A 15,676-nucleotide genomic window follows, 5' to 3' on the forward strand; every position below is an offset into this window, starting at 1 on the left:
TAAATAATGTCAGTGACAGAATCACACAGTTTATGAATTCGTAAAGGGTAGACAGTGTTGTGGTCCTGATGATTATGATAATAATTGCATTTACATTATACCATTTTTAACATGTTTTCCACTTATTTCCATGAAGTATATTCAGGCATGGATGGCTAAGACACCTGCTTCCCAGTGTAGAGCTGTATCAATGAGCTGTCACGATCCACTGGGTCTAATCTCAGCTCCGATTATGAATCTTGGTCTATCAGAACCATATCGTGTTCGGGGGCTCACACGCCCACGACCTCCGTGGCCTTCCTTCATCAATAAGCTGACACAATGTGTTATTAGATGAAGCATTGTCCGAATCATCGTTTATTCAATTCACCCACTCAATTACTTTAACAAAAGCTATGCATTATTCAATAGTGTTTTATTTCTTCTAAAAACGTTTAAAATCATTAGTGGAGGCAATTAGTTTGATGGAGAAACCAAATTGAATTTTACATATTTCAATGAAGAAAATCAATACATCTCTTAAATCATGACAGATAAAGCGATAAAAGCAAGATAAAAAAATGAAGTTTAAAAAGTGTAAAATTTATTCACGCGAAAAAGGATTTTTACAGTTTGTTTTCATTCACTTTCAGCTTGATGTACTGCCCGTGTGCGTCGTTTCAGGTTGAACAAAGGTCAAGTTACATAATGTTTGAACAATGTAAGCAGGTCATCCTCGCAGATACCGGAGATGGTGCCACAGGCCCCGTGAATTGTAGATATGGCTGCCATCTTGTAACGTTACATGCCACAATGTGCAGGAGTTGAAGTATTCCCGAAAGGAAATCTGGGGAATAGGAGATGAAGACTTTAAATTGCAACTAGTCCTTGCAGTAAAGCTGTCTTATACATAGGATATTAGTAGAGAAATACTGTGTAAATCATCAATCAATTTAATCTGATGTTTCTACTTAAGTACATGTAGAAATGTTGTTTCTTTTAAAAAAATCACACACAAAGTTTTATTTCATTCTTTGTTTTAAAATTAATACGTTTCATGTATGTTATTGTATACTATATTTCTTCCTTTCCAATACTATACCTTTATTCAGAAACATTGGTGTTAAGAAATGTTGTTCTTACCCAAATAGGGAAACTTGACTTATTTTGACTTGAAGAGGAAATTCATATTATTAATAAATAAATAGAAATGATGTAGATCTCCCCCAAAAAATGAAAGCAACACACAATACAATAACATAATCATATTATTATTACATTACAGGTGAGCGTGTACATTTATGCCGCCTTATTATCAACAAAATGTCCCAATCCTTCCCTTGGCCTGAGGCCAATGACGTCTTCATTATATGAAGAACAGAAATCCTATCCTATTCAGATATCTCAGTGCAATATCTGAGATAGTAAATACAGTTAACTGTAACATTTTACAAATATTACAGCCTTGTTTGGACCGGATGTCCAAGTATGTTCCATTCCATGCCCTATACAATCCTTGTACCATAAGCGAACTGCAATTAGGGACAACTTATGGTTCTTAGCATCAGAGGCAAGGTGGCACAGTGGTTCGCGTTCGCTTATCTCGTCTAGGACCCATGGTTCGATTCCTCACGTGGCTACATCTGGGCTGTATCAAACGTATCTACGGAATATTAATTATTGGAAAGATTGATTGATTGATTGATTGATTGATTGATTGATTTTAGGAGAAAAAATGTAATGAGAGAGCGATGGCGTGTGTACATTATGGGCGTATTCTTAATGCTAAATGCTGGAAATGAAATACATAAAATGGGTAATTGAGATAGTTTATTCAGCAAGCAATACCATTCATATAAAACGAATCGCCATTGATAAGTATTTCGTATTAGTAAACTTTAATCTCTACGCAATCACAATATGTGTGAGCATGGATTTATTCAAACTGCACGTGTGAGGCATCGTGGTCAAAACATGCAAGACATCAATGTTTATGAATACGAAGATTAAATGCTCACATGGTCATATTTAATGACGATACAAGTAAATGCAATACAAACTATACCTATACGTAAACACAACACAAAGTAAATGTCAAGAGGCTAAAAGTATTTATTTGTGCAGCTCTCTTGAGAAATGAGCCTATCTTAAGCCCTTCTCAAACAAGAGTTGTCTCCATAGTTTCATAACGACAGCCCTTTTCAAGCTGACTAGCAAATATACGACACATGAATGAGACGAATAATTGGCAGGGTTACAAACGTTATTATTCCCAGAATGCGTCTCTTTCAGAGTTGACCTTGTACACATCTGTTGATGTTGAGGCATGCTGGTGTTAATTCGGATCTTGAGACAAACCCTGCCAAAATCGATCAACAAGCATTCGTCGTATTAGGTTCAAGTTCAATGCTTGTGTTTAGAAAAATTCTTCTTTAGTGACATATTTTTAGATTTCATTTTTAAAGGGCGGTAACATTTTTTTCAAAGTGATTTATTTAAGGGCTTAAACATTTGTTTCAGATTTCTTCTTGTCGAGTCATTTAGAGTATTTATCATTGCTTTTGATAATTGAGAAAATGTATTTATAAGGCATGTATAATTCTGAAGCTATAATATTAAAAAAGTCTAAAGTTGGAAAAATATATTTTAAATTTTGCTTTGTAAAGTTTTTCATTCAAAGGATAACATTGTTGTACGAATTATTGATCAGTGACTATTATTCTGTCTGTAGACTACTATTGAAAATATTACTGTTTTCATAGCTGTTAGATACAATATATATTTCAAAATATACCTGGAGCTACCCATGCAAGTGCATACCTTTTTTTAGACGTTGCCTGAGTAAATTAAAGTTTTCTCTGACCCCAAGAAAAAAAAACAACATCAGTAGCACAGGAAATCTTGATAGTCAAATACATCGAACACTATACTTGGCGATGTCTGAACGACAAGGTGCAAGCAAACTGACGATAACACACGAGCACCAACTTGGCAGTCGCCATTGTCCACATGTCCCTTGTATCCACGAGCCATACCAAGTAGACTCTTACTTGTACTTAACAGACTGGTGCCGTAAGACAAATAGCATGTGTTTATTTATATCAGCACAAAAAGTGACACATTGCGATAGTTTATTTAGTTGAGATCTATAATTAGCACCTGTTCAAATATGCATCGGTTTTCGGTCGAAGCAAGGTATTGGGCTTTTTTTTTCATCAATTGCAAATATTTTATTAAATTGTTACGATTTGTACATAAACAGACACAGTATCAATTATGTACGAATTTGTTTCAAGTTGCATATAGCTGATGTTGTAATTCTTTGCTATTGAATGCCAACTGGTTCCTTGCTTACGTGTTACGTGTGGCGTTGTAACATGCATGATTCTTTGTTCACAGCTTATAGTATCACCAGCTAGTTTCTGTTGCTGTCGACACTATCTTGAAATTGTATCAGTGGAGTAAGTATTCCACGAGTGCGGTTTTAGGATGAAATAAAAAAAAACGTATTGCAGCAACATCCCCATGGTAGACAAAATGGACCAGCTAAGCGAACAGCTTGTCTTTTTTTCACTTTTTACAAAGTGATCATGAATCGTGAGTTTCTACTTCAAGTTCCATTTTATTTTAACAGAATTCCTTTTTAATTACGTGTAACAAAGATACTAATAGGATTTTCCCAACCTCACCCTTTTGTACATATTATACAGGTGCTTGGGATTGAACCTGGGTCCCTGGCGTTATCAGTTCCCTAGTCAGCTGATCAATAATGGCTATACTATTTCCCCTGTTTCTGCTGCATGATTGCAAACTTGAGCCTCACGTCGTCAGAAATTGTCTAACTCTCATATCTTTCACACGCAACACAATCGAACACAATACCTTAAAGATAATCGGCTTTAATAAGGTGTGTAGTGAGTGAGTGAGTTAGGTTTAACCGCTATTAACATTATTCCAGTTATATCACGGCGTTACAGCTTAATGTGGGAGGAAAGCCCGAAGTGATGCAGGTCACAGACGTTTACCACTTCGGTGAAACCCACGAGCACGGGTATGGTGCTGACAAACATAATCGGGGCGAACCGGGATTCGAACCCACAATCATAGGTTTCTGGAATGCCCAAGGGACGCAACTCTGCACAGCGAATCGCGCCGCCTTAGACGACTGGGCCACACGTGCCCCCAATAAGGTGTGTAATAATACTCCCGAATGGATAATGCCGTCGTGGACGGAGGTCAGAGATCAAGTTTGCAACATTGTACATTACACACGGACCAAACATATAGACATATATTTTGAAAAAGGTCATTCATGACGACAATCTCAATCAGCAAATGATAAGCTCTTTTTCGATTGCGGTTATCAAAATATTATGTGAGGACACATGTTTAAACTTGTTTAGTAAGACAGTTGAATAGGATATTTTATTAAAAGACGATTCAATCCATATTATGTAACATTAAAGCATTCTCTGAGCGATATGTGTTTTTTATGTTTCTTGTTGGAAAATTATCATATTTTGAGATTAGAAACTGGTATATGGTTACTCGTTATATGATTCTTATTGCACTCATGTTTGACTATGACTTGGCTCCTTGTGATTTAATTGAAAAATAAATAGACATGTGAATTAATTTGTAATCTTTACTCAAACTGTACCTAATTCTAAAATTGACATTTGGCCCCCGAACTTACAAGAAAGGAAGTCCTGCTATTCATGCCTGGCATGTGGTCAATCAGGGGTTGTATCAACATAGCAGAGGGAATTTATCCAAGTCAGTTGACCAGTTTCTATCACATCATTTGAATTTGTGCAAGCTTTTTGTTAAGTGAACAACAGTCATGACGAGAGACCGTTGTCCTCAATGAAGAAACTACTTGATGTGTTGAAGAGCAAAGAACAATGTTCAAATACTGGCTGAAACATCACACATGGAACAAGGCAAATTTAATTGTCGCTATAGAAAGATATAAAGAATCGGACATTTATAAACAATAATATCACGAAAAATAAATGTAAATTGTATAGTCTGTAGGCTATGCGGGTTTTTTGTTCTGGAAAAGTCGATGTACTGATTAGGTCAGGTACTGAACAAATTCATACATCAAAACTGTTCATACTTATTACCAAATATGTGAATTTAGATTCGTATTAACTAATATTACTAGGTAGCTGAATTGAATAAAATCGAATATAAGACATAGTATCAGCGATCTATAACAGAACAATACCATCAGTCTGCTAACTCCCCTCAACCCAAGTATTTTTTTTTAAATTCTGGCACTTCATCCAAAATCTATAACGTAAAGGCTTGCCTATTTGAGGAATTATCGCCCTTGTGACCCAACCATACATTGTAGAATGCAAGGTCAAGTGGATGCTAAAACAGAGTAGGCCATAAATGGCATCCGCGCCGTTGCCAAGTGTTGTAACTGACATGTGCTTGTTATTTGTTGTGTAGGGGAGAAGAGGTTTATGACAAATCCCTGAAACACTCTTCCATAACAAAAGTCGTGAATGCTACCCTATGTTAGGTTTGCATATCTTAAAATTTTAAGTAAAGAATTTGTGTGTATATCGTTTTGAAAATATCTATAGACAGGTTGATTTATAGTTGGGTGAGCTTAGCTGATATTTCTGTTGAGAGGTCTTACTACACACTATCAAGAAGGCGACAGGTAGTATTACAAAACTATCGAGAATGCACCAAACATTTCACCAAGCCATCACTGACGCGTCAAACATCCATTGATTCATTAGACAATACAAGAAAGCGATGGTCTCTGCCAAGGCATATTTGCAATGTATCCACGGATGCCAAGGGCATTATATAAGCCCACGATGGATGAGAAAACCTTTATTAGAAAGTAACCATGGGTTCAAAAACACAGTGTTACAAATTCCCAAAGAATGCTAAAGGCTTTAGTAGAAAGTAACCAATAATTCCCCAGACAATATTATTAATTCACAAAGAAGCCAAATGCTTCATCATTACCTAATGATGCGTTATTGTGAACGTACAACAGATATAAAATGCACAAATAGAAGTTATCCAAGGAAATATACAAACATAATTACGTGTCAATACTATTTTATCTTCAACGCTAAATGCAGTAAGTTTCGAAGGATAATCCAAACTGGTTATTCCGTTGACGTTTTATATTCATAAAGAATGTCTTTGGAAGTTTAACTGACACCTTACGATTCCACAAAGAAGACGTGGTACAATCCTGAAGTATGTGATATGCTACAATGATCGATGTGCTGGCCTAAAGTTGCATTACAGTCCTGAAGTATGTGATATGCTACAATGATCGATGTGCTGGCCTAAAGTTGCGTTACAGTCCTGAAGTATGTGATATGCTACAATGATCAATGTGCTGGCCTAAAGTTGCATTACAGTCCTGAAGAATGTGATATGCTACAATGATCAATGTGCTGGCCTAAAGTTGCATTACAGTCCTGAAGAATGTGATATGCTACAATGATCGATGTGCTGGCCTAAAGTTGCGTTACAGACCTGAAGTATGTGATATGCTACAATGATCGATGCGCTGGCCTAAGGTTGCGTTACAGTCCTGAAGTATGTGATATGCTACAATGATCGATGTGCTGGCCTAAAGTTGCATTGCAGTCCTGAAGTATGTGATATGCTACAATGATCGATGTGCTGGCCTAAAGCTGCATTGCAGTCCTGAAGTATGTGATATGCTACAATGATCGATGTGCTGGCCTAAAGTTGCATTGCAGTCCTGAAGTATGATATGCTACAATGATCAATGTGCTGGCCTAAAGTTGCATTGCAGTCCTGAAGTATGTGATATGCTACAATGATCGATGTGCTGGCCTAAAGTTGCATTGCAGTCCTGAAGTATGTGATATGCTAAAATGATCGATGTGCTGGCCTAAGGTTGCGTTACAGTCCTGAAGTATGTGATATGCTACAATGATCGATGTGCTGGCCTAAGGTTGCGTTACAGTCCTGAAGTATGATATGCTACAATGATCGATGTGCTGGCCTAAAGTTGCGATAGGGGCCTATAGTATGTGATATGCTACAATGATCGCTGTGCTGGCCTAAAGTTGCGATAGGGGCCTAAAGTATGTGATATGCTACAATGATCGATGTGCTGGCCTAAAGTTGCATTACAGTTCTGAAGTATGTGATTTGCTACAATGATAAAATCGATGTGCTACCATAGAGTCGTATTACTATCCTTGTGTATTTGATATGCTTCAATGATGTGCCATGCTAAAAACTATCCACAAGACTATGACAAGAGGGATGACTTGCCTTTCAACTCCCTTTAGGTCGAACAATATTCCAGCAGCTCCAGCCTTTGGTGTCTACATTTCTTTTGAAGTACAATCGAGCACACTCTTTTCCTTTTAAAGAGCGTCATTCGGCTCTTGCTCATTATGGAATGAATGTGGTCGCGTTTATTGCAATACGTCAACAAGTGATACGCTACAGTGCTGTGTTATACAACAGTCAAAGTGCAGTCCTGAAGTATGTGATATGCTTCAAAAGTGTGTTGTGATAATAAAATGATGCAATACTTAGTATGTTAAATGTTGCTATGTTATTCTATGCTACGACAATGTTACAACCATGATACGTGTTAAAGGTTGCCATGTTATGCTATGCTGCGGAAAATGTTGCAATACTTCACATTGATTTGTGTTGCAATTTGCTATACTATGCTATGCTGAAGTCGTGTTGCAATCCTGAAGCATAGTATATGCTGCTATGCTGGGCTATACTATACTATACTGAGGAAATGTTGCAATCTTCCAGTATGTCACCATTCACTCTGCCATGTCACTATTGACTATGTCATGTCCCTATTCACTATGCTATTTCACTATTCACTATGCTATGTCACTATCCACTGTCCTATGCTAAGGCTGTGTTGCACTCCTTAAAATGATATCACAATGACTTCTTCTTCACAAAGACTTACTTTTTATGCAAATTGTGTTTGTTGGGGAGCTACTGGTAGAACAGACCATGTTTACCCGAACACCTGGTGTCATCGCTGATTTTCATTGATCCTATAACTTTCACCATTATTTTGCTCTTTACCCCCAATGGAATCTGTTTCGGCAGATAATCGAGACTGATTATTCTCATGAAGTTTTCTGTTGTCCTTAATAGCCTTATTTTGCACATTTACTATTTATTTTCATAAACAAATGCCATGATTAGATTTCCTCTGCAATGCCCAAACTCATATTGTTCATGTCTTTGCAATAAACAAATAGTTAATGTAGTAAGGAACTTGTATGCCGAGAAATGGTTGACAAAAAAATGGAAAACATAACATTTTCAAAAGGAGACATCTTACATGCCCTTCTGTGTATGTGTATGGTTCGCACACTACTCATGAGGAGAGGGTAACAACACTTACCACCCTAATTACCGTCTTTTCGTAAGACGCGACCGGTGATCGAACTACCTACCTTCCGCTCGCCTAGCAGACGCTCTATCCACTACAGTGAGTGAGTATGGTTTTACGCCGTTTTCAGCTATTTTCCAGCAATATCACGGCGGGGGACACCAGCAATGGGCTTCACTCATTGTACCCATATCGGGAATTGAACCCGGGTCTCCGACGTGACGAGCGAACGCTTTAACCACTAGGCTACCCGACCGTCCCCATATCCACTACAAGTTGACACAAATACTTATATTTTCATGGAGGCTGGTGGTCATGTAGTGAGAATCCAAAATTGATACTTTTAGGGCGGTACATTCTGTATCGCAGAACACATGTTATCTGTGTGATTGCAGCAATTCATAAGAAGCGTGTATGATATTTTAATACCCCAGGATTTTCTACAACATGTATGTACCAATGTGTCTAGGTGACATTCAGGTGATAAAACATCCGCTCGCAATGAATACATAAATGAAGATGTATGATACCTTGTACACAGTACTCCACCTACAAGTGTCTTGTAAAACACGTACGTGCAGCAAGGATAAACATGATATACATATGTGTTTGCGTAAAATATTTAAAGTGTGTATTTGCAAAACGTGGAAGACACACTGAAAACAGTCACCACAATGAAAGTAAACAGCAAAGTATTTACAATGTTTAGGAGGTGTCGAAAACTCAAATTACATACCAATAAGTGAAATGTCTAATGTCTTATATGGAACGCTTAATGTGTACATACAAAAAGCGATATATGCTTAAGGAAACACAGATCATGGGTTTGTGCTTATTAAGGCTTATCTGGTGTGTCGAGGGGATTGTGTTTGTGTACGAAGATAGTTACTGGCTTGTTGGTAAAGAGGGGCAGGCGGGAGGGGCAGATCACGAACGCTCTGGGCATGAAGAGTTGTAATGTTCAAACACAAAACCGTTGGGCGATGCTTGCATTGTGGGATGAAAATATCTCTTGGCATAGAATGTATTTGGAAATTCTTCAAATGGTTGTGGTCAAGCACATTTTTTTCATAGATGTGAAATGTGGGAGGGGTGTTTGCAGGAGACACATTGGGAGGAGAACAGGAGGAAGAGGGAACACAATGAATTAATCAAATGTAAACAGTATGGATATATTGTGTTGTGTTGGTGTATTACATAGCCCCTCTAGCGTGGTATATTTAAAAAAACAAAATACACACTTTGGCCTTAAAGTTCTATTTCAAATTACGAGACTGGTTAAATGTTATTTTTAAAGACTGTAAATCAAGAGATCACGCCAATACCTGCATCTCTTTCACAAGACAAAGAACAAGACAACATTGATACCACCTGTCCCGATATATCGATCACAATTAAGAATCAGAAAAAACCATCACCAAGTTTGAAGTATGTCACATCAGTACACAATATCATTTGCATGGCACCATCGTTCATGTAACAAACTTTCATATGTCAAACTGATTATGTCACATCAAATACTTAAGGGACATTTCATCTTCAAGGTGTCATCTTTTCAACACATATACTTTTTATGCAAAGAAACCATCGCTCCCTCCCGACCTTTTCGTCCCTACCCCCAGAGCTACCCCACTCTCTATGACTCGCAGCTTGTAAATCGCAATATAAACTTGATAAATAGCAAGTATCATAATGACGAAAGACATTTCATGCGCTATGTATTTTATTTTTTTTAAACACATGTTATTCAGTGTGAAACGGATCAATGCAAAAAGTCACACTCTACTATGTGCCTATCTCGCTCACATTATCATTGAATGTTATAGAAAAGAATAAAGAAGAAAGATGTCCTTCTGCAAATTTAGCGGTAAGCATAGTTCACAGGTGAGGTGGATATAGCAAATGCCATGTATCTAAAATATCAGAGTATCAATGTAACTTTCGTTAGTAAATAAAATCATATTGAAACAAATACACAATGTAAATAGTTCATACTTTCTTTTTGTCGCTTTAAATGCATTTTTGCTTTTCTAAATGTCTCACTCGTTAATATGAAAGCGCCATATTGTATTTTTTGACCAGGTAAATTGACAAAGGATGAGAGTAGAGCCTCAAACAAATAGCAAAGCGAAAAGATAAATAGAAATTCATCATAAAGCAATGATATTATTCAAAAGTCTTCTCTTGCTTTAAATTCTGACAACAAAATATCACATTCAGCATTGGCGTTTCTTCTTTCGGAAAAAAATCGAAGTGGATTCGGCAGTCAACTGTGATTAAAAATGTGTTTACCGACTTTTAGCAATATTCTCCCGGCAAGAATAAACAAAGAATGGCTGTACGGCTTAACTCACACACGTGAAAACAGCACGAGGGACATCCTAAAGACTTCCAAACCCCAACCGAGGTTCATCTCGTAACCTTGGCAATGAAAAGAGAGAATGCACGTCAGTGAGATCACCCCGAATCCTGAAATGCATTTGACATATTCAGTATGCGCCAATATGGCAAATATTTTGATAGTTTCGTGTATTTAGAATCATGATCAGACATGCCTAAATACCAGTGTTGTTTTTTGTGAAGCGTTGTAATCATGACCGTCGTGCACTTTTTATACCTTATGAACTTTACTTTCTTTTTTTTAGAAATAATAATTTAAACTACTTCGAAAAGTAACCATTTTAATATTTGATGTTTGAAGAGCTAACAATAATGTTGTAATTAAGGACAAAAAAAGAACAATTACTAATGTCCTTTATACGAGAAGGAAGTTTAAGTCTATCAAATGTCACGTACGTTTTCGAATGGCCAACATGACCCTGATGACAAAATAGAAAAACAAACCCAATCACTTTTCAAGTTCAATGTTGCTCAGTAGGATTGTCCCTTTAAGCGTGTATTTAGTCTACTTTTGGTGACACCGACACTCTTGTGTAAAACCATGCCTGGTGATGGTTTCTCATTTTGTAAATCTATCGGCTTTTCGACAAGTTCTACTTCAAACACAGAAAACAATATTGAAAAAAACTCCCCGCACTAGATGTCGCTGTGGAAGCAAACTTTCTTGTTGCAAGACAAACTGACCTGTGCTGTTTTTCTGTTTGAGTGGAGTTCGCACCCCATATATCACAACACGTGCCGATATTGCTGCGGGCGTCCGGAGTCGACGTTTTTATGTTCCCGCGTCTCTCAGCAATATGTGTGATGCTAATGTGTATCATACCATGAACTTTATGGGCTGCCATTTACATATATTATTTCCTTTAGATATTAAAAACAAACAATTGCAAGCAAATGAATATGAAGATTCAGACATGTTTCTGTGAGGAACAGGTAATGAGGAGATACAACACCTGTCAGTTTGTTACATCCACGCTATTAACCTTACGTACTGGATGTCCTTGGTAAATAATAAATAATAATATTAGCATAAAAATATGTAGTCTCTGTGATGTGAGCATGAATCAATTGATAATCAAAACATGTTCTATATTTGAGGAAGAACCGTATGCATGGACGTAGTGGAACCTTCAGTGATGCAATGATATTTTAATGATAATGAAGTTTTTAGAGTAATTAATGATATCAGTAATTATATGGAGAAACAGGTTCAGACGGCGTTTTACCCCTACCTCCACCCCTCCCGCCACACACGCACGCATACACACACACGCACGCACGCACGCACGCAAACACACACGCACGCACGCAAACACACACGCACACGCACGCACGCACGCTCACACACACACACCAGAAATAGTTGATGAGCTCACCCTCCTTGGCATGGCCCCACCCCTTCCTGAAGCCCCCATCGCCCTCTGTTGAGTAGTAACTGAACTATTACCATACAATTCCCCAGTAACACTAACATTGTGACGACGGATAGTTTGCACCATTGCTCCAATAACAGATGAACAGTGCATACATGTTTCACTATTTCTAATATTTCTAAATATACAACTATTTACAGGAGACACTTAGTGTTGTTTAACAGGCATCCGAGCAAGCTGGGATTCACGTACGGTATGAATAGATTTCCAAAATAGAAACTAACAGCTTCCACGGCACGAAGAGGGATGGGTACATATATTTGACGCTATTTGGCGAGTTTGTTTACAATTATAAAAGTTTGTTTAGCCAATGACTTGACTTCTTCTTTCCCATCGCCTTTGAAAGCAGCGATGTCCGTTATGAACCTCAATGCAACGGTTTGAGTTCCACCGACGAAAATACATCTGTGTGCGTGATTCACATTCACGATGACAGGACAAGGCATAGCAGAAGGTGTTGATTGGAAGACGCTTTCGTGCAGAAGACAGATATGCTTCATCTCATTACAGAACCCTAGTCTAAACATGTTACCTGTTCTTGATGTGTCACTGCAAACAGACCGCGTGAATGTTAGTTGTTAATGTTATTTAGTACACATTCTGTTAAGTCATGTCATGCACATGCATGAACGTGTACATATATAGGAATCGGCGATACAAAAATCAGTATTTACACGAATATTATTTATTCAAGTCAATTTGTTTTATTTTATTTTTACTTTGTTATTGTCACGTGAGGTTTGCGTGACTCGATGAACCCAATCAGCCCCGCGTGGCGTCTATGGCGTTTTTTGTTCAGGTAAAATGATCTTTAAAAATGATATACTGACACATTTAATTGTATCATGCAATTAGTAAATATTGAAACTTGTGTTTTGATAAGTCTACTGAGTTAAATTTGTTTGAGTCAGTAGTGTAATCAATGTTAACAAAGAGCTTCAAAAGAGGCAGTTAGTGGTGTATGCCCTTCTGTCATGTGGACTTGCTTCGTCATATTCACCGTATATTTGACTGAAAGAAATCATCAAAGATTACGCAAAACGTGACATTTTGATGATTCAAGGTCGCGGCTTAACATAACAATATTCACTGCGGGCAGGGCGTTAGTCAGTCTGTTGCCCAAGGATTTCAATTAGCCTTTTCGTTTACTGTTCAGAAAATGTTTGCCTTGTTTTGTTCTTCAAATAATAGCGCCTGTAAGAGATGACGATCAATTTAGTTGTGATCACTGTGTTTGGATTCTGAGATATGCATCTACAACAGGCTAAGTCGCATTCGGGGAATTCTTAAAGAGGGCCATAGTAAAAACGACAGTATATTGTTTAAGTTTTAGCTTGTCATGCTGTTGTCATTGTGTAACAACGGTACATATATCTTAAACATACAAAAACTGCGTGATTGTTTAACGGAAAGTGTATTTCTGTGAACGAAGTTGTGTCTTCAAATGTTATTTTGTATAGTGCTTTTATAGCTAGCTAGTGTTTTTTAAACCCGTTTCTCCGAACATTGTGTTCTGAACCGGAGATTATCACATTTGCTATGACCCAGTTAGCGGGAAATTTATCAATTGCTGCACGAAAATTACATTGATAACGAAGGTGTTTATTGAAGAATTTATAGCATTGCTGGTACCGCGTATACGTACCGTTTAACTACTGAATGTTAAATAACACGTTTTATAAAAAAAACCCCGACTTACTGAATTAATAAAAGGCATAACGAGAAACAAATACAGTATCAAAAATAAAAAGTTTTTTCATTACATGTATGTCTATTACATGTCAAAAAGCAAAAAGAGTGAAATTGCTTCCTTTTTTTTGTACATACCGGCATTTCCTTTAACAGATTAGTGTTGTTTCATATAACGCGAAAAGGATATTTCCTATATTCTAAAAATACTTGCGGTTGGGTAGCCTAGTGGTTAAAGCGTTCGCTCGTCAGCCGAAGACCCGGGCTCGATTCCCGACATGGGTACAATGTGTGAAGCCCATTTCTGGTGTCCCCCGCCGTGATATTGCTGTAATATTGCTAAAAGCGGCGTAAAACCATACTCACTCCACTCTAAAAATACTCATTGTAGTCCATTGCGATTCCGAGTATATCGTAAGTATGTGATTATGAGTCACTATCAAAATGAAATGTAGAAGCCAGAGAATAATCAGATTATCTGCCTAAACAGATTCCTCAGGACGTAAAAGGCGAAATAGTAGTGAAAATTATTTTGAATAGATCACTGAAAATCAGTGATGACACCAGGTGTTCACGTAAAGGGTAAGCATGTCCTTCACTACTGGCAGCACCCGCCAGCCACACAATTGTCATTAATAATTAAAAGTTTGTTGTTGCCTAACGCCGCACTCAGCAATACTCCTGCCACACGACGGCGGCCTGTAAACAAACGACTCTTGACCAGACAATCCAGATAACAGCCTGATGCGAGAGAAAGAAAGGCACACACACACTGAATCGCTAAGTATATTCGTATGCGTGTTACAAACTCTAACAATTGAAACGTGTATTCGTCATCACATTACTAGTCAAATAAAAGCCATGTCGCAAAGTTTGTTATTAAACTTTACAATATCAAAAGTCATTGACCTTCGCATCATAAAAATATGGCTAGAACAACATCCTCTGCACGTTCAGTAAACACGCCAATAGCTAGTCGCTGGCATTGTAAAACACAGGTGGTTAATGTTGCTTATTTCTCATGGCCATTAACACAACTGCAGGATTAATTGTCGTGTTGTCTTTGAACAATAACAATATTGAATATATTTATGTCATTTACTTAAACTTAACCATGGAACCGACATTATCAGGAAAAGATTCTGAAGTGATAAAAAACGAATACATTTTACATTACTTCAGTAGGCCGTTGATCGTGTGTCTGTACGCAATATAACATATTTATACAAGCATATTTGTCTGATTTTATGAGGGTGTTAGATCATTTGTTTTATCCATCAACAATGGTTATGACAAAAACACTGATATACCCGGGTGGTGGTGAATATGACAAAGATTTGTTACGCTTTCCAAACACGTTTACTTATTCTTATGTCAATGAAATGTCGAGTCATATTGTATAATCTGTATTGTTAATAAGCAGGCAATCTATGTCAAATACTAGTAAGCCATTTGTGGAATCAATTATCCCTCAATACAACGATTTTGTTCAGAAAGGAAAGCCCACCAGATTCCTTTTCATCGTGGACATATGTATCATGTAAACTCCCACATCGATTGGATACTTGATACCGTCATGCTGAATTATTTACTTCTTTGTACAATGCGAATTTAAGTGTTTTATAGAGGAGTGCAGACAGTGGATATTCAACCCCTACTTACATAACTATCATTATACCTACCTTCTGTTCGTCAGGCAAAGGGCTTAACTCCAGATTCAGATTTAGATGGGTGATTAGATTATAGATTAGTTTGTAAAAACACGTTCTTAGTG

This window comes from Haliotis rufescens, unplaced genomic scaffold (assembly GCF_023055435.1).
Source record: "Haliotis rufescens isolate VD_foot unplaced genomic scaffold, xgHalRufe1.0.p SCAF_16, whole genome shotgun sequence".
NCBI lineage: Eukaryota > Metazoa > Mollusca > Gastropoda > Lepetellida > Haliotidae > Haliotis > Haliotis rufescens.